At 51.0% G+C, this 20,873-nt stretch overlaps 1 non-coding gene across 1 annotated transcript; it reads right to left on the bottom strand.

The window, feature by feature from the left end:
- Window positions 1–20,780: 20,780 nt before the first annotated feature.
- On the bottom strand, window positions 20,781–20,852 carry Trnaa-ugc (transfer RNA alanine (anticodon UGC)). The gene has a single exon. It is a non-coding gene; the product is annotated as a tRNA-Ala (tRNA).
- Between the last annotated feature and the right edge of the window lie 21 nt (window positions 20,853–20,873).

Genomic DNA, 20,873 nt, shown 5'->3' with positions numbered 1-20,873 from the left:
TCTGTGAGAAGCGAAGTTGCATTCCTTGCAGTTTCGATCACCAATGTTGGAGCTCGCGCAATAGCGGATGGGGTGGCTGAAAAGACGGCAGAGCAGATTGCAGCAATTACTACGTACATATAGAAACTCAGAAGGCATAACTCTCACCCGCAATTGTACCCTTGAGTACTGAGGATGCGTTCTTCGCAACATGCAGCACCGTAACTGGCGCACCTAAATAGAATACAAGGGCCTTTCAAAGCATGCTTTTTTATAAACTGCAAATTGGTGTTAAGGAACTGTGAAACATGAAAGTAAGGTTATAGATACTCACTTGCAATGCTATTGGTGAGAAACGAGGTTGCATTTCTTGCTGTATCGAACACTAGTTTGGGAGCTTGTACAAGTTTTAATGGAGCACCTGAAAAGTCAAAAGTGCCTATTGCAGCAAGTCACAAACTCGCTGCATTGCGCCCTTGAATAGTGAAATTCTGCACGGTACTTAGAACACCTAAATTGAGTACAATAAAGGGACTGTCAATACATACTTCTTACAAACTTGTGGTGGGTGTTAAGGAACTCAGAGACATTTGCTTGGAATGGTATTCTTCAGAAATGAGGCTGTCTTTCTACCCCTGCTGAACAATAATCTCAGAGCTTGCCCAAGTGTTGAAGGAGTACCTCAGACGACTAGAGTGCTTATTCCATCATTCATTGAATACATGTAGAAGATGCACACTAAATGATAATTCTTACCTGAAATTTTGTTTGTAAACAATGGGTTCACGTTTTTTACGATATTTTGCACGGTACTTGGAACACCTAAATAGAATACAAGAGCCTGCAGAACCCTCTAGTTACAAATTGCTGTTACAAATTGCTGGTGGACGTTCAGAGCCTATGAAACAGGGAAGTAAGCTTGGAGACACTTGCTTGGAATGGAATTCTTGAAAAATGAGGTTGCAGTTCTTGCTGTGTTGACCGATAATTTTGGAGCTTGCTCAAGCTTTGAGGAAGCACCTTAGGGGACGCAAGTACTTTTTCTTATTCTAGCACTTGTTGCATGCATGCAAAAGCTGTACACTAGAGGATAGCTCTTACCTGCAGTTGCGTTCGTGGACACTGGGTTTCCGTTGTCCACAAAATTCGTCACGGTACTTTTAACACCTAAGTAGAACACAAGAGCCTGTCAGAACATTCTTGTTACAAACTGCTGGTGGGGTTTAAAGGACTATGAAACACGAAATCAAACTCGAAGACACTTGCTTGTAACGGTGTTAGCGACATATGAAGTGACATTTCTTGCTGTGCTGAACAATAATTTAGGAGCTTGCCCAAATTTTGAGTAATTACCTTAGGGGACGCAAGTAGCTTCTTTTTATTTCAGCACATTCTGCATGCATGAAGAAGCTACACACTAGAGGATTACTCTTACCTGCGATTGTGTTCGCGCTTGTAATAAAATTCTTCAAAGTACTTGGCACACCTACGAAGAATACAAGGGTCTGTCTGATCATTCTTGTTACAGATTGCGGGGGGGGGGGGGGGAGGGCGTTAAGACACTATGAAACAGGAAAGTAAGCTCGGAGAAGTTTTCTTGGAATGGTAGTTCTGACATTTGTAGCTGCATTTATTGATGTGTTAAACAACAATTTCGAGGCATGACCAAGTGTATTCCAGCCCTTACTGTGTACATGTAGAAGCGGCACACTAAAGTATAACCCTTACCTGCAATTGTGTTGGCGAACATTGGGTTCGCGTTTTTCACAAAATTCTTCACGGTGCTTGGCACACCTACCAAGAATACAAGCGAATGTTACAAGAATACATTCAAGAATACATTCCAGTTACAAATTTCTGGTGGGCATTGAAACAGGAAAGTTTCGGTGACACTTGCTTGGGATGGTATTTGTGACATAGGAATTTGCATTTCTTGCTGCGTTCAACAACAATTTTGGAGCTTGCCAGAGTCTTGAAGAAGCTCCTGAAAGGACGGAAGTACTTATTCCAGCAATTGTAACAACGGGAAGCTGGAGACTTAAGGACGGCTCTTACCTGCAATTGGGTTCGTCAACTGTTCATTCGTGTTTTTCGAGAAATTCAGCACGGCTGGTGGCACATCTAAATAGAATACAAGAACAAATTGTTAGAACAAATTTTGTCCAGAAATTGCTGATGGGCGTTAAGGAATTAGGAAACTTGAGAGTAAGCTCGGGGCACTTACCTGGAAGGGAATTCGTGACATACGAAGTTGCATTTCTTGCTGCGTTGAACAAAACTGTGGGATCTTGGCCAAGTGTTGAGGAAGTACCTTAAATGTAAGGGACGCAAGTACTTATTCCAGTACTTACTGCGTATATGTAGAAACTGCACGCTAAAGGATAACTCTTACTTGAAATTCTGTCCGTGAACGTTGGGTTCGCATTTTTTACGATATTCTTCACGGTACTTGGAAAACCTAAACAGAATACAACGGACTGTCAGAAAGGTCTTGTTACAAATTTCTGGGGGCTGTTAAGGAACTATGAAAATGAAAGTATGCTCGGAGACACTTGCTTGGAACAGTATTTCTGACATATGTAGTTGCATTTCTTGCTGCATTGAACAATAATGCCGGAGCTTGTCCAACCGTTGACGTAGTGCCTAAAAAGACATAAGTACTTATTTCAGCATTTAATGCATACATGTGGAAGATGAAAAGTAAATGATAACTTACCAGCAATTGCATTTGAGAACATTGGACTACCGTTTTTTACAAAGTTCTGCACGGTACTTGGGACACCTAAATAGAATACACGGGCGTGTCAGAACACTCTGGTCACAAACCTGTTGGGGCTGTTAAGGAACCACTAAACAAGAAAGTATGCTGGGAGAAACTTGCTTGGGGTGGTATTTCTGACATTTGTAGCTGCGTTTCTTGGTGTTCTGAACAGTAATTTAGGAGCTTTCCAAAGCGCCGAAGAAGTACCTAAAATGGCTTAAGTACTTATTCCAGCACTTACCACTTTAGTCATGTCAAAGCTGCACAAAAACAACTAATTATCTGAAACTGCATTCGTAAAAATCTGGTTCGCGTTTTTTACGAAATTCTGTACGGTATTTGGAACACCTAAGTAGAATACACGGAGCCATCAGAACACTTTGGTAACAGAACCGGTGGTTTCAGTTAAGGAACTAAGAAACATGAAAGTATGCTCAGAGACACTTGCTTAGAATGGTATTCTCGATAAATGGGGTAACACTTCTTGCTGTGTTGACCCATAATTCTGAAGCTTGCCCAAGTGTTGAGGAAGTAAGTAAAAGACACCAGCACATATTCCAGCACTAACTGCATATTGTTGAGGCTGCACCCTAAAGGATAACTCTTACCTGGAATTGCGTTCGTGGATATGGCGTTCGCGTTCTTTACGAAATTCTGCACCGTATTTGGAACACCTGGGTAGAATACAAGTGTCTGTCAGAACACGCTGGTCACAAACTGGGGGGGGGGGGGGGATGTTGAGGAAGTGTGAAACAAGAAAGCATATGCTCGGAGACACTTGCTCGAAATGGTATTTCTGACATATGTTGTTGCATTTCTTGCTGTGTTGAGCAATAATGCCGGAGCCTGACCAAGTGTTGAGGAAGTGTCTGAAAAGACGGAATTGTTTATTTCAGTACTTATTGCATGCGCAGGTGATGCAGACTGAAGGATAAGTGTTACCTGAAATTGCGTGCCACAACATTGGGTTGTCGCTTTTGGTGAAATTCTTCGCGACAGTTGTCACACCTAATAGAATACAAGGGCTGGTCAGAATATATTCCTAAAAACTAGAGGTGTATGCTAAGGACCAGTGGAAGATAAAAATAAGCTTGCCGGCACTTGCTTGGTATGCTACTCTTGACAAAGTTGGTCGCATTTCTTGCTGTGTTGAGTATTAATCCCGGAGCTTTTCCAAGTGCTGATGAAGTGGCTGAAAAGATGGAATCGTCTACTTCAGCACTTATTGCATACATAGAAACTGCAGACTTAAGGATAAATACTACCTGAAATTGCGTGCCACAACATTGGGTTGTCGATTTTGGCGAAATTCTGGACGGCATTTGGCACACCTAATAGAATACAAGGGCTGGTCAGAATATTTAAAAAAACTAGAGGTGAATGCTAAACACCAATGGAACATAAAAATAAGCTTGCCGGCACTTGCTTGGTATGCTAATCTTGGCAAAGTTGGTCGCATTTTTTGCTGTGTTGAGCATTAATTCCGGAGCTTTTCCAAGTGCTGAGGAAGTGCCTGAAAAGAGAGAAGTGTTTATTCCACCACTAATTGCGTAAGGGCTGCAAACTAAAAGAAAGCTCTTACCTGAAACTGTGTTAGGGTTCGGGTTTTTTTCAAAATTCTGTCCGGTGGTTGGCGTACCTAAATATAATACAAGAGCCTGTTGGAACATTTTTTTTACAAAACAGCGGTGAGCGTTAGGGAATTCTGAAAAATGAGAGTAAGATCGCCAGCACTTGCTTGGAATGGCATGCCAGAGTAATGAGCTTGCATTTCTCGCCGTGTCGAGCATCAATCTCGGAGCTTGCGTAAGTGCTTTGGGAGTACCTGAAAAGGCGAAGCGCTTATTCCGGAATTTACTTCGTATGTAGAAACTGCTAACTTAATGATAACTCTTACCGGCAATTGTGTCAGTGAGCCCTGAGGTTGCATTTTTGGCGACATTCAGAACGGCAGTTGGCAAACCTACATAAAATACAAAGTCCTGTCAGCGCGTATTTCTTAAAAACTAGCAGTGCATGTTTAAACTCGAAAGTACTAAGCTGGGAGAAACTTGCTTGTAATGTTTTCCGTTAGAAATGAGGTTGCGTGTTTCACTGTGTTCATAACACTTTTGGGGGTGTTCCAGACTGCGTCTGGTGGTGGATATTTGAATAAAACATAATCTTAACACATTTACCAATACTAGCATGATTGAGTTCAAACGAAGAAATAAAAACGACAAATAGGAACTGACCTTTAATTGTTCCTGCAATCGGGGCACTCAGAGTCTTCGCTGAATCAAGTGCTCTGTTTGGAGCGGAGAAAAGAAACTGCGACACCGAATTGTTCACGACAGGCGAGGCAAAATTTTTCGCTGCCTGTAAAACGTTATTAAAGAAGCCGAAGGACATCACTAAGCCACTAATACTTGTACTCCCTTCAGCAGGTGTCTTGCTCTCAGTATAATCAGCGTTTTTGTACCAATTTTCAAGCACCCAATCGGACGTGCAGGACCCCTCGTACGCGTCGACGCAAGTTGCGCGCAGCGGAGAAGCTCAATAATGTTCGTTTATTTGATTGATTTAACCGTTGAACGCTCGCCCACCAGCTTGTTGGAGGACTGATGGATTGTTTGGCTGCGACAGATGTGTGCTCAAACAATGGTGAACAAGTCTGTCCCACAGGAACATGCCAGGCGAACCAGACAAAAGCAGCGGCGGATTGTGGGGAGGGGGAAAAGAGTACGTGAATTTGTGCTTAGAAAGGAGAGAGCACACACAGTAACCCCTTTCTTCCAGTGCTGTATGTTCAGACGCCGTTGGGAGAGGTATTCGTACTTGTGCCTCTTGGACACGCCACTGCCGCACAATCATTAAACAAACTCCATACAAGCCGAAGTACGTAGCTTCGTAACGCTTGTTCTTGAACCAGTTGATAACTAATCTTTCAGCTCCGTTGATGCGTAGAAGAGGAGGGAGGAGGAGGGATACCTTTAAAGGAGCACTGACACCAATTTTAGGCGTTAATATTATTGCACAGTTCGCTTCCTTCACTCAACAGAATACCCTGGCTGAAATATGAGCGGCCTGCGACGCGAAGAACATAGTTCAATTGGATCTCATTTATCGCGCCGACGGAGCAGCGCGCGGAGCGGCACTCAGCAAATGGACATCAACGTGACATCACTCCAGGAGAGGAAAAATAAGTGACGCGACAGCGCTTGTCAAAAACTCGTGACGTCACTTCACGCGCGCGGCCCCACGAGCGGCGAGCGGGCGCAACACCCTCTCAAGCGGGGCGCCGGTGACGTCCGCACAAAGCGGTGAGGTCAGGCCGGGATTCTGTCATATGCGCCGTTCGGGATGGAAGCGCGGGAATTTGAAACAAACGATTTTCTATCGCGCGCTGAAGTATTTGAAGTGCTGTTTCCGGTTCGCCAGACCATTAAGCATCGATAAAAGCGATAAAAATGTAACAAAAGTTCCGTGTCAGTGCTCCTTTAATGATAAGGAAAAGTCGTCCTGGCAGCGAGTTTGGCTCCGTATGAACATGAAGTGGAGCATTCGCAGAAGTGTTAGCGCCTCAACCATTTTTTTAAATACACGCGTTTTGTAGGTGTCATATTGGAAAAGGGTTCATAAACAGGTGGAAACCCTGCACGTATACAGCCTGCTCCAGCCGTGAGTCGCTGTTTAGGGGCAAAGCCTCTTTAGGGCGGTGCTGCTGGTGTCTCCTGCCGTCGTCGTCGTCGTAATCGTCGTCGTATCGTCGTTTCATGTAGTCACGGTACTAAAACACCGGGAAACTCTTTTACGCCTCGCGCTAGAACGTAACGCGTTTTGCAAAAAAAAAAAAAAAAAAAAACACCGGGACACTCGTTTACGCCTCGCGATAGAGCTTCGGGCTTCAAAGACAAGAGGCTTTTACAGCAAAGCTGTATACCTCTACTCCCCAACGGTTTCACTTACGTTGGCAAAAACGCCAAGGCGCCAAGAATACACTTATACACTCCATGCTTCCTCCCTCCCCAGGTTTCACGTTAGTGGAGATGGCCTGGGATTTTTTAATCCGGCGAATAGCCCAAGGCTTATGAGGCTTGACGAAACGGCTAACCAATTCAATAATTTCAGGGGGGGCGCCACCGGCTGCCGAGTTGTGCGGGCGTGCTTCGCATCGGCTCGTCTTTTTGTGCTAATTGCGTCGGCTTATCAACTCGTACCCCGCCGAAAATGCATCGTACGACTTTCTGAAGTCTCAAGGACCATCGGAACACCGGAATCCGAGGTAGGGGACCATTTCTCCAACAATTTGAGCCCCTTTTGTGGATCCTCCATAGGCACCCGTCGTTAAGCCTAATGAACACCCGGCCTCGGCCGCGGTAGTCGCTAGGCCTGGGACCGTGCCGCGACGTCTCGCGGCTAATTGCTTGTGTTAAACGACGCCGTCGCTCATCAGCTAAGCGGCCGTTGACCTAAAATGGCGACCGCCATGAGAGTCGAAGTTGAAGGCGAAGAGATTTTACCAGAACAAGTCTCGAAAGCGCTGGGGTGGAAAACCGCCGGTGAAAAGCTCAAGCAGAAAAAGAACGGCAGGCTAAGCCTAACGCTACCTCACCAAGAATGCCAAGATGGCGGCGGACCCGCCAACGGCGACGGTCGACGTGGAACCCAAGATAGCGGCGCTCCAGGAGGCGCTAGCGGCGGAGACCCACGTCACCACAAGGCGGGAAGTTTGAACAAGGGGAGGCTGCTGCGGGCCGCCCGCATGCCGGACCTCCCTCGCGATGACATAAAGATCGTCATGAGACCCCGGGGTGGCCTCCAAGTCTGCGAGGTGTCCCGCGTGGAGATCAGTCGAGCCATCACCGCGGCGGCGCAAGTCGGCGGGGTCGCGGCAAAGGATGACGTGGTATGCCCGAATCGCCAACAGAACATCGTCATCGTAAGCACGCCAAAGAGAGAGAACGCCGACAAGTACGCCCTGGTGGAACGCATCGTCATCGACGGGACGTCCCACGATGTGAGCGCTTACGAGTCGGCGCCTAACGGTACGGTCAAGGGAGTGATACGGGGCGTTCCGCTGACGGACACCGCCCGAGAAATCCAAGAACTCGTGGTCCACGAGCACAACCCGTCGGCACTCCAGGCGAGCCGGATAGGCAAGACCACATCCGTCGTCATCGCCTTCGCGGGGCCCAAGGTCCCCAACTACGTCCGGTATGGGAACCTCCTGGTCGAGTGCTCGCTGTACCGCAAACAGATTGACATCTGTTACCAGTGCGGCCGCGTCGGTCATCGGATGGATGTGTGCCCCAATCCCCAAAACAGAATCTGCCGGGGGTGCGGCGTCGCCAACCCGGACTCTAAACACACCTGCAACCCAAAGTGCGGTCTCTGCGGGGGCAACCACCTCACCGCAGATCGGGCCTGCAAAGCCCGTTTCAAGACACCCTACGTGGTTCGGCGCCGGCGCTGGGAACGCCGACGGGCCGAAGCCGAAAAAAGTCAAGAACGCAGTGGTCCTACAGGGCGACCCCAACGCAGCAACAGCCCTCGCTGCCGATCGGCAACACCGGCCCGCAATGGGGGCCACCAGAGCCGACGACGCTCCACGTCCCGCGGACCAAGGGGCACGGGCCGGACTCCATCGGGCGGCCCCTCGGGTCGCCGCCGTGCACCAACGTCGGGCGGTGCCAAGGGTGGCCGGAGCAGCAGCCGGAGACGCGGGTCCCGTTCGAGATCGAGGTCCAAGTCCCGGGCCGGGTCCCTTCGACGGAGGAACGCCGAAAAACAGGTGGGCTGGACCGACAGGTCTTCCGTCGCTCTCGCATGTGAGAAGGAGTTCCCTCCTCTCAGTCCCCCTTCCTCCCCTCCTCCTCCCTCTAACCAAAGCGTTCCAACCGCTGAATGTAGCGAATGCGCGGATCTGAAAAAGCTAATCGAAAAGCAGAACGCTCAAATCCACCAACAGCACCTGCAGATCAGGGCGTTAATGGAGAAAATGGATGCCCTAGCTAGCGGAAGGCTCGCTGGGGCAGTTATATCAAACGAAGCGTCCGGGGACGCCAACACGAAACGCAAGGTGCCACGGCGGGACCCCGCACCTTTACCCGATCGGGAGGCGGAACCGTCAACGTCGTTGTCGCCCCGTCACGAAAAAATGGACGCCGAGACCTCGAAGCCGGAGGGGGCGTCGCTAGAGCCAAGTCAGATGCAACAGCTACAGGATGGCCTGGCGGCGGTCCTCGCGGCCGTTAACCAACTAACCCAACAGCAGAACGACATGCAAACGAAGCTGGAGCTCCTAGGGTCCAAAGTGGGAAGCCTGAAGCATGAAATGGTCGAGATTGAGAGCAGGATGGAGGACTTATCCACCAAGCTGGACCAACAAGCCGCCAAGACCTCGTCCTTGGAAGCAAAAATGCGGTACACGGACCTCTCTGGGAAGAGAAGGGAGCGCGCGAGTACCAGTAAAATCAAGGGGGCGGTCGCAAGTAGGCGCGACCAGGTGACCTCGGACGACGATGAAGAGGAACAACAATAGACGCAACCGTGGGGGGGAGACCACGATCTTTTACCAATGGAACTGCAGGGGAATCAAGAACAAATCGGCAGAACTTCAATTACACATCGAGAGCCTCGACCAGAAGCCGGACGTGATCGCGCTCCAAGAGACCCGCGGCCGACCCAGAATTCCGGGATACGTGACTTACACGGACCCATCGGAAGAAGGGACGGCGGTCCTGGTACGCAGCAACGTGGCGGCCACCCAGCACCTCACGGCCCAGAAGGGCTGCGAACACACCCTGGTCGAGATACACACGAGAACCATAGGTAGCGGAGGGAACCTGTTCGTGATGAGCGCCTACTGCAGGCCGTCACGCAGGGACCTCGATTTCGACGAGACGGTCGGGCAGGCGAAGCAGCTGGCGGGGAACAGGCCGTTCCTGGTCCTCGGAGACTTCAACGCCCCGCACACCACATGGGGTTACAAGTTTCAATCCAAGCGGGGCAAGGCCCTCGCGAAGACGATGGAAGACCTGGAACTGGCGCTCCTCAACGAGCCTGGGGTAGCGACCCGAAGGGGAACCGGCACAAACCGGGACACCGTCCCGGACCTCTCGTGGCTCGCGGGGACTCTCGACGCGACCTGGCGCAACGAGGACGTCAGCCTGGGATCCGACCACAACATCCTGAGCGTGACGATCAGAGGACCCAAGTTCAGAGCGGAAATCGGCACGGCGAGGATCACCGACTGGGACCGCATGCGCAAGTGCGGGGCAGAAGCGGCCGAATCTTCCGCCGAAGCCGAGGAGAGTAGTGGAAGACCGTACGCGGAGTGGGCAAGAGAACAGAAGGCCGCGCTCGATAAGTTCACGGAGACCGTCGCCACGACAGCAAAGACACCGTTCGTCGACGCCAAGCTCGCGCACATGTGGGCGGCTCGACACTCGCTGACTCGGAGGTGGAAACGGCAGAGAAGGAACACAAAGCTGCCCAAGCGCATAGCCTCGCTGAACAAGCAAATCTCCGAGTACGCTGCCAAGCTCTGCCGGGAGAACTGGATGAGCACGTGCGACGGCCTGCAGGGCATGCTGTCCGCGCGCAAGACCTGGTGCCTCCTGCGTCACTTGGTCGACCCGCTAAATGGTAGGGCGGCCACGAACCGAAACCTCACCAAGGTACTCAACGCCTACGGCGGGGACGGCAAGAGGCTCATCGAAGACCTGACGGCGAAGTATCTTAAGACGGAGCGCGGGCAGTTCCCGCTGCCGGAGGAATACGGGGGACCCGAAAATCCGGAGCTGGACGAGCCCTTTACCACCACAGAACTACTGACGGCCATCGACGAGAGTAACAAAAAGAGCGCGCCCGGCACGGACGCCATTACCTACCGACTCCTGAACAACATGAGCGACGCGGCGACGGCCGAGCTCCTGGACCACATCAACCTGGCCTGGGAACGCTCGGACCTACCCGCGGAATGGAAGGAAGCAGAAGTGAGATTTATTCCCAAGCCGGGCAAACCGCTGACAATCGAGAACATGCGCCCGATCTCGCTCACGTCTTGCGTGGGCAAGGTCGTGGAACGCATGGTTCTCCGAAGACTCCAAGGGTTCCTGGACGAGACGAACCAGATGCCGGCTACTATGTACGGGTTCCGCCAGCACCTGTGCACCCAAGACGTCCTCCTCCAGCTAAACGAACTGGTGTTCAAGAAGGCCACAAGACACTCGCCCCGCGGGATACTTGCGTTGGACCTCAAGGGGGCCTTCGACAACGTGTCCCACGGAAGCGTGCTCGAGAACCTCCGCAAGACGGGCTGCGGCCGCAGGACGTACGGCTACGTCCAGAACTTTCTGACCAAGCGTACGGCGACCATAAGGATAGGAGAGGAACGGTCCGACCCGATCGAGCTCGGAGACAGGGGCACTCCGCAAGGGTCGGTATTGTCTCCGCTGCTCTTCAACCTGGCCCTCCTGCCCCTGCCTAGGTTACTCCAAGAGATCGAAGGCGTGGACCACGCATTCTACGCCGACGACATTACGGTGTGGACGTCCCGAGCGGGTTCCGAAGCCTGGGTGGAAGAAACCCTGCAGAGGGCGGCGACCACCGTCCATGAGTACGCCACGACCTGCGGGCTGAGCTGTGCCCCGCAGAAGTCGGAGCTGTTGATGGTGCAGCCAGGTAGGCCCAAGAAGGAACCGCCACCGAACGTAATCGTCACGATTAACGGCACGAAGATCGAGCCCACACAGCAGGTCCGCATCCTGGGCCTGTTGCTGCGCGACGACGGCAAGGCCACCGCGGCCACACACAAGATCAAGACCGTCTCCGAGCAGATCTCGAGCATGATCAGAAGAGTCACCAACAGGAACCGAGGAATCAAGGAAGACGACGCCCTGAAATTGGTGCAGGCGTTCATCGTGTCCCGCATCACTTACTCTGCCCCGTACCTCCAGCTGACGAGGGCGGACCGTGAGGCCCTGGACACGGTGGTCAGAAAGGCGACCAAACTCGCCCTGGGAGTGCCCGTGCATTCGTCCACGCAGAAACTTCTGGGCATGGGTAGGCACAACACGGTAGACGAAATGGTGGAGGCCCACCTCTCTAACCAAAGGATCCGACTAAGTCAGACCGAACACGGACGGGCCGTCTTGCGCAAGGTGGGATGGAGCATCGAACCACAACCAGACACCGAGACATTACCTACCGAGTGGAGGGACGTCGTAAAGACCAAGCCCCTTCCCAGGAACAAGCAGCCCGGGAAAAACGAAGGGAGGCGATCCGCAAGGGCCAGGGCGCTGTCCCGCCAGCTCGAAGAGGACCCCGACGTCCTCTACGCGGACGCGGCGCTTCCCAAGTACGGAACCAAGGCTACGGCGGCGGTCACCACCATAGACACCCTGGTGACCTGCGCATCGGTCCGCACGACCCAATCGATCGAAGCAGAGGAAGTTGCCGTGGCCCTCGCGCTAACACATCCGAGGGCCGGCACTATAGTAACGGACTCTAAGAAGGCGTACGCCAGCTTCCGAAAAGGGAGGGTGTCCCCCGCGGCACATGCGATATTGTCCAAGCGAAGGCCCCCGAGGCGAGCCTTAGAGCTCGTGTGGGTGCCGGCTCACTCGAAGGTGGAAGGAAACGAACTGGCCGACCACCACGCCCGAGAGTTATCCGTCCGGGCCGAGGACGAGCCGGCGCAGCTGCGCCCCGTCACGAGCTATAGAGAAATAACTGAAATGTACAGAGAGCGTAGGTGCAGATTTCCCAGGCCTCACCCACAATTGAGCCGAAAACAGCAGACCGTAATCCGAAGAATACAGGCGGGGTCGCCAGCGCATCCCACACTTCTAAACAAGATGTACCCTGTCAGGTACGAGAGTACTTGCCCGTTCTGCAAGGAGAGACAAGGCACTCTGGCACACGTCCTAGCCGAGTGCGAGTCTCGTAAGATCCGCCCGCCCCCCACCCCTATTCCCACACCCGACCCCCGAGAGCGATGGGAGACCTTGTTGTCTAGCCCCGACCTGACGATCCAGCTCGCGCTGGCAGCCAGGGGCCAGGAGCTGCTAGACGCATATGGGACCCGAGAAGAGGGTTCCACCCCATCCGGTGCCTGCGTGCACTAGCCAATACCTCATTGGGCTCAATAAAAGTTGATTCTCTCTCTCTCTCAATAATTTCAACGGACTCTGCAACACTTCCGATAAACGCTGCTATTCTTCTCTTCGCGTCTGGAGCATACTGTGAAAGCTATAGTTACGGCCAGCACCAAGCGTAACTGCGTGATTTGCTCGTCGCAGCAGATCCGCCTTCCGTTTTTGCTTTGCTTTTGTTGTTTTTTTAAGTGGCTATCGAATGTGTTTATTGCCGTAACAGAAAGAAAGCTGGCTAATACCAGAGTCCGTCAAAAGCATTGACGGACTCTGCTAATACTTTCTGCTTTGCTTTTGTGGCTCTTCGTCAGTAGCTATCGAATGCGTTAATTGCTGCAACTGAAAGAAAGCTTCCGCTACACCGCCGTAATTACGTAATTTGAGCGCTCGAACAGCGCCATTAGCGGGAAAGAGAATTTTCTTGAGCAAGTTCTCAGTTATCTGATAGACAATAGCAGTAATTTTTGGCTGAGGTAATTTGTGACCTCCTATTCAAAGTACTGGATGTGTTTACTAACTACGTTCTGGAAGCATTTAGGATTTTGAAAACAGTTAAAGACGTGCAGCTGCAGGGTCCCTTTTAGTCGGTTAACATGTACTCCACCCATGTCGTACTTGGTCTTCATCTGACAAGATCATATTTCATACAGCGCGAAAGGACGATACAAAGAAGAGACTACACTGGACGAGCATATATAGTTCTGCGTAGTTCCCTTCTTTCCCTCGTTCTTCCGCGTTCTTTGAAATGTGATTACCAACAAACTAGCACGGATTTCCTCTTTTTTCTTTTAAAGTTTAAGTACTGACACCAATTTTTGGCGTCAATATTTTTGCGCAGTTCGCTTCCTTTACTGAACAGAATACCATGGCTGAAATATGAGCGGCCTGCGACGCGAAGAACATACTTTAATCGGATCTCATTTATCCTGCCCACGGAAGGGACATCAGCTTGACATCATCCCTGGGTAGCCAAAAGAAGTGACGCGCCCAGAGCTCGTCAGAAATTAGTGACGTCGCTTCACGCGCGCGGCCACGCGAGTGGCGACTGGGCGCTGGCGCATTCACAAACGGGTGCATGTAGCCAGAGCTACAGGTATAACCGCTGCCCAGAAAGGCACTGTTGGCAAAAATAAAGTTCCACACACGGGGGAGGAAGCGATAATATAGCCGGGAATCGCAATATAAGTCGCCATTTTTAGGAATTCCATTGAAAGCGGCCATCGAATTTCCGCCGCAATGGTAGCTCTAGCCTTAGGAGGCTATGGTCTATCACTTTTTCAGGCATAGCTTTCAGGCAACTCAGCCGTTAAGCTCATAGAGTTAATACTACTGGCAGAGTCCTTCAATGAAGGACTCTGACATCCGCACAAAGTGGTGAGGTCATGCCGGGATTCTGTCGTGTGCGCCTTTCGGGCTGAAAGCGCGGGAAATTGAAACAAACGGTTTTCAGGCAGTTCAATGTAATTAATTATTGCGCGCTGAAGTATTTAAAGTGCTGTTTCGGGTTCGCCAGACCATTAAGCATCGATTAAATCAATAAAAATGGAACATAAAATTTTCGTGTCAGTACTCCTTTAAATAAAGTTATTTTCGACCAATTCCTCTTGACATACTAACCTCCACCCTAGCCTGACTCCGCTGACTGAAGTGATCTCTGCTGTGGCCTTCATGTACTCATTACCTGAACTACTCGGCTGGATCTGCTTCCCTTCTTTTAAAGACGATAGTCTTTCTTGGGCTACTTAAACCCAGAAATTTTGGTCTGTCTGTATGTCTGTATGTCTGTCCGTCTGTCTGTGACTCGATTCAGCCACCCGGCCAAAGCAAAACAATGCCTGCGCAATAGTCTTATATAGTCACAGCTAAATCTACCCGTCTATGTCCGGTGTAATGTTCATACTTGTCAACATTGTTGAAGAAGAACAAGACATTACGCAAATATGAGACAACAAATCAATACAGAAGTGATATTTGCAGTGTTCCTTTATAAAAATTCAAACATGCTTGACTTTTGCGAAATTAAATACTTCATCAACTGCAGAAAAAGAATTCACTCCGCCGTCGCCTGCTGTCGCCCGCGCCACCATAGCTTCTGGCGCCATTTTAAGAAATCAACCGGCAACAGTTACGTAGGGTTCCACTAGATAGGTTCCACGTTCTGCTTGCAACGCACGTGGAGTAGGGAAACGCGGTTCTATAAACGTTGAAGTAGGGCGCCTCGATTAACGCGTGTCTTCGCCGTACGGCAGCGTTCGCATCGAGACACCCGGTTTGGAGCAGTGGAACGCGGGAAATTTAAATGATTTAAGCAAACATTTGGCGTCTTTACCTTGGGAGGAGCGCGACGCAAGAGGAACAACATGAGAGGGGAGCGGTAAAGCGAAGGGAGGCATTTACTTCGCAAAAGCCGATAAAGACTATCGTCTTTTGACGGCATTTGCAACGAAAGGAGCAGATACGCGGCGGCTAATTTTTTGTTTGCACGACCTATTAAGGGTGCACTGACAAAAAATTTCGCACCTTGTTTTTTTTTTGTTGCAATAATATACAAGACCTACTTATCGCGTGTGGAAACCTCATTTGTTGCAGCGTGCGACGGTTGTTTAATTAGAGGCGTTTTTAATGCAGCCAGTCCCAGATTCGGTTTCAGCGGGTGCCGCGAAACGTGGCATTTTGCATAAACAAAGCTGTCCACGTGACCGTCAGACGGATATCACGGAGCAGAGCTGCCGTAGTACTCTCGATTCCGCGTCACTGGCAGTTTCTGCGAATTCCCCTACGAGCTGATCTCGTCAGCCGCTAATTAAAAAAAAATTCACCCGCATTTCCCCGAAGGGGAGCATGGGGAAGTGCGAATGCACGGGTGATGCGAAGGAACTCTTCTTGGCCAATCGCCCTAAGTGGGTATGTGGTGGGGTCGCTTTCGCACTTAAAAACTCTTCTTGGCCAATCGCCCTAAGTGGGTATGTAGTGCGGACGGACGGACGGCGGTGGACGCGTGATTCAGGGTCGCTTAAGATAATACTGATTGTGGAATTAAAAACTATTTAATTCCACACTAGCCTGGTCAAAGTTTCAATGACTTGTGGGCTTGGCGCCTCGTGATCCCGATGTATGCTATAGGATTCAACCAGGGCTTCAATCCCATGCTCGGTGAGGTATATTTGTGTACAGAGAAGTTACATCTATAGTTACAAGGAAGGCGCCATCAGGGATTTTTATGTTGTTAATTTCCCGTAGGAAGTGGTTAGTATCACGAAGATATGCCGAATGGGTAGCGAAGGAACTCTTCTTGGCCAATCGCCCTAAGTGGGTATGTGGTGGGGTCGCTTTCGCACTTAAAAACTCTTCTTGGCCAATCGCCCTAAGTGGGTATGTGGTGCGGATGGACGGACGGCGGTGGACGCGTGATTCAGGGTCGCTTAAGAAGTGCATTCGCACTTAAAGGGACACTGAAGTGATATGTAAACATTGCGGGATTACTAGCGCAAATTGTAGTCCGGAGTCCCCAGGCCATGTTTCGACCACTCTAGGCGCGTTTACGCGATTTTATTTAGTAGAAAAACTAATTCGAAAATGCTGTCCTCCTCTCTTTACGCTCGCCCATTTTCTGTGGCGTTTTCGTGTGACGTCAGGAGGGGATGAGCTGGCAATTGGCTGCGTTACTACACGGCTCCCCGGCCTTCAGACAGAGTCAGTCGGCCCAGCGTTTCGTCCGCCGGCCGCCGGCGGGTCGTCGCAATCAAGGAGGTTAAAAAAAATTGCTTGGTCGCAATTCGTTCGCTTAGTTGAAACGAAGCCAGGACACGTTTGTGAATGGAAGAATGTGCCTTTCTTTACTTGGTTTGTTTGTACACTGTATCTAGCTCCAAGTCAAGGCCGCTTCACACAAGCGCTGCACAACGACGCTTCGCTGACTGGTACGCCAGTAGGAAAATATAAGGCCTCTTGAAGGCGGGAGAAGAGTCAGCGAAGTCAATATAGGTACTAAGGAAATAAAATCAACTGATATTTTTACCGTACAGCGTAAAACTAGGGCGCGGGAAGCACTTTTTTGCGCTGGGCGAACAAGCACAGCGGTCAGGAGCACGACTACGCATCTGCGAACGCTTTTCCGTCTACGAAATGCAATTGCTAGACGTGAGCTACTGTGGAAACTCGGGCGACGCTTACTGCACGAACGCAGTACAACAAATAGTCTCCTAAGCTGCTTGAAATGCCAAAACTAAATAAAAGTGTAAACCGGTTGTACAATATAAACCCTATGTTAGCAAGGCCTTCCAATCCCGCTTCGTGGCTCAGCGGTCTGGGGTGCTAGGTATGTCACCGCAAGTGTTTTGCAAGTCACGAGTTCGAATCCCCGCGGGTACGTGCTTTTTTTTTGTAACTTAACTTTTTTGTTTTCCGCCGATGTTTTCTATATTGAGTTCACCTTTTTTTGGGCCGCAATATTCATGGCTACACGAACTAGTTCACAAAACGCGCGCAGGCTGGCACTGGCGCGCTAGCGAGTTCTCGTTGGCGTGCTGTTGCCATAAGCACCGACTGCTTGCAGGCAGTGGGCACAGGCCAGAATGAACAGACCCTTGGCCTGGTGCGAACACGCTTTTTACGATACAGGCATGAGGGAGGCAAGCTCCAAATATGGGGGAAAAGCGCATGACATTTGGGCGTCTGCGGGTACGCGGAGGGCGTTCATGCACTGCGTAGGTCTCGGCTAGTGAATGCTACGACTACAAGCCGTCCTGGGAGGCTTATCTTGTGCATTTTACAGCCGACAACATGGCAGAAGCGCGGTACGATGATTACTGAGATATTGAGAATGCCCATCCAACAACGCCATTGGTTATGTTTTACAGAACCGAAACCGAAACCGAAACTTGTTTGATTGCTAACCTTGGGCATCGTCCAATCACGGCGCCCCTCCTCCCAACGTCACAGCCTTAGTTGGTGCGGCAGCCGCAAACCGCGCATGGTAGTTTTTCTTCTTTCGCGCTTTGTAAAATAATTACCGATTTGTCAACCGGATAAACGATGAAAAGTGTGCTAATATGAGCCAGTCTACGCAGTGCAAGCAAAAACGGGAGCTTGACAAATTCACTTCAGTGTCCCTTTAAAAGCGACCGTGGACGTGACGCAGGCCGTGGCCTCCGCGATCGGCTACCGGCGGCGCGCCGTTCGCGCCGCCGGCAGCAAATCGCGGAGGCCACGCGCAGGCACAGCGAGTGAAAAGTGCTGCCGCTGCAAGAAAATGACGCGCGACGCTCACGCGCGCTAGATGCAGCCGGCCGGTCTGCCTACGTCCGCGTACAGATGTGTTAGGCTTTACAGTGCGGTGGATATTCGACTGCCGCTCTCGTAAGCGGTGCAGATGACGATTTTTAATGCAATCCGCCATCGCATCATTAACTCCTTTCTCGAATGTGCTTCCTGGTTCGGGAATTGAGTCACATTTCGTGCAGCGGTAACAAGCTATCGGTTGGGCTACCTGCGCCGGCCTGCGCCACTTCGCGGCCGTGGCCGTCGCTGGCGCAGCGACCGTGCGGCTCGCTCAGTGCGCTTTTCGTGTCCCCGGTGCGTTTTCGCGTCCAGTGTAGTAAAAAGCAATAAAAGTAAAGTGCCTGGAATCACTGTAGAACTTAGGTCGCAGCCAGCTGCCCGATGAGCCAATGAAATCCCCGCGCCTCCTCCGCCAACGATCGGATCGTTCGTTGCTCCAGAGCAGAAGTTCCGACATCCGCCGCAGCCGGCGTTGTTGTTGTTGAACACGTTGGCGAGAAACGGCGGCAGTGCGGAAGCGGCCAGCACGAACTCGTGACGTGTTTGGATGTTGTTTATTTACTCAACATCCAGTGAAGGTCGGTTGCGCGAGGTCCTCCGCTGGCTGCTCGATTGCATTTCGCACACTTTTAAATTGATTTTAAGTGTATTTGAGGCTGCATTTGCCGCTGATATTTTGCAGATGACGTATATGTGTTCGCACCAATCTGTCTCCGAAGTTATCTCGCCTTCAAAATTTTGTGTCAGTATCCCAGGATTACAGCAACAAACTGTCAAAGAACAATTTCAATCAGTGAGTGATTATAAATGAAAAAACTGCCACGAGCATGCAGTAAACTACAGCTCGCGCTAAAATTGAGATATCCCCAGTGGTTTTTCGTTTCCGTCTTTGTGCAAGCTGGAACCGCCTCGGTACGCGACGTAGCTTCGGCCTTGCTGCGGCATTCGTAGTTTCAGTGTCTCCGTAACCCCCGCCCCTCTTTTTTTTTTTTTTTTTTTGGGGGGGGGGGGGGGGTTGCTGGCCTAAGATGGCCCGAGAGGACGTAATTACCCGCAGACAGCTGCAAACACCTACCCTCCCCGAACACTACTCCATGCCATCTACCCAACTACTTTCACACTGACTTGTCAACATGCCTCGCTCCCAACACTCTACCTAATAGTGGGGCTCTTCGATTTAGTCTCGGACTCATCGCGGACTCCCCGAGAAGCAGTCCGGCATTCGATTTTCCCATGTATCCCTATGGCTTCGGGGAAACCTCGGACTACCCGCGGACTATCCGCGGTGAGTCTGAGACTGTAAATCGAAGAGCCCCAGTGTAAGGGTGCCGACACTCGTCACTAACCCCGACCATACCCACCCGGAGGCAGTGGAAGGACACATGAGACAAGCAACGACTGGTGGACAGGGCCCTCCTGGCCGCAAATGATCAAGGCTATCGAACCATGGCCTCCTGGACTAAGGAGACCTCCTACCAAAGGACGATACACGGAATTCCCGATTTACCAGTTCTGGACGGTCCGCGGGCAGTTCGGAGTGGAAGTCCCATATATGGGAGAGAGAAAAAACTTTACTTGGGCACTAGTTGGGCTAACAACGAGTGGTGACCAGCGCTTGGATGGTGCCGGTGACCTGAGCTGCTCGTTGAGCGAGTCCTTGCTGGACTTGAGGTACCGAGCTGCGTAACGCCGCCTACCAGTACTCCCCAGAAGAGATGAGAGGGAATGAGTTGTGGGGGCATTGCCAAATGATATGAGAGACTGTTTGGGGGCTCCGCAGTCGGGGCATTGGGGAGAGGGAAATATTGAGGGATAAATTGCATGTAGTCTGGCGCGACAAGGGAGGGTTTTGTTTGGATAAGGCGCCAGTATCGTTCTTCTGCGATAGAAAGCGACCAGTGGGGTGGAGGGTAGCGCTGGCGAAAGAGGCGGTAGTGGCAGGTGATTTCCTGGAAAGTTAACAGGCTGTCACGGGCTGATTGGGCTCGTGGTTAGCTTGGACGGTTAGCTCTCGAGCTGCAAGGTTAGCCGCTTCATTTCCTTCCAGGCCCGCATGGGCTGGAGTCCAAATTAACTCCGCGTTGGAGGGTGAGGATTTCGAAGAAGAATTTTGAGAGCTTGCGGGCAAAATTTCGAATGGCCGTTTTCGAATCACAAATAACAATTGTTGGTGAGTGAGCGCAAGTGCAATGGCCGGCTTTCTCGCAGTGGCAGGGGAGCGCGTTAGGATAGTTAGTGATTGGTAAATGGGTGCTTTAGGATCGAAGAGTGCGGTGACCGAGCGCGTCTCGGGCAGTCCGCGGACGATCCGGGACTGATAATCGAGGAGGTCCACAGTAATGATGAGGATGACGATGCCCTTAATATTTAGGCCCATACCCACAAGGGGGGATTGGCCAGTGCTAAATCACTTATTGTAATTTTTTGCTACTTGAAAGTACTAATTGTAATCCGAGCAGTCTAACGTTTTCGCATCCTTCTCCGCCAGTAATGTTGGCGGCCGGTGTATCGCAAGTGGCGTTTTTCTCGCAGTTGTGACACATGAGAATTTCCGCCCTCATTTCGAATATCCCTGGAAAATTGTTGTTGCGCAAAATGTATTCTACAAAAAAAAAGAACCATGGAGGTGCCGGGGATCGAACCCGGGGCCTTTCACATGCAAAGCGAACGCTCTACCACTGAGCTACACCCCCGGTGGTTCCACCTGTTGAAAA

The sequence above is a fragment of the Haemaphysalis longicornis genome, unplaced genomic scaffold (assembly GCF_048455015.1).
Source record: "Haemaphysalis longicornis isolate Haplotype H1 unplaced genomic scaffold, Haemaphysalis longicornis Haplotype H1 scaffold_12, whole genome shotgun sequence".
Lineage (NCBI taxonomy): Eukaryota > Metazoa > Arthropoda > Arachnida > Ixodida > Ixodidae > Haemaphysalis > Haemaphysalis longicornis.
The sequence above is the reverse complement of the archived record's forward strand: the minus strand, read 5'-3'. Positions and strand labels throughout refer to the sequence as shown.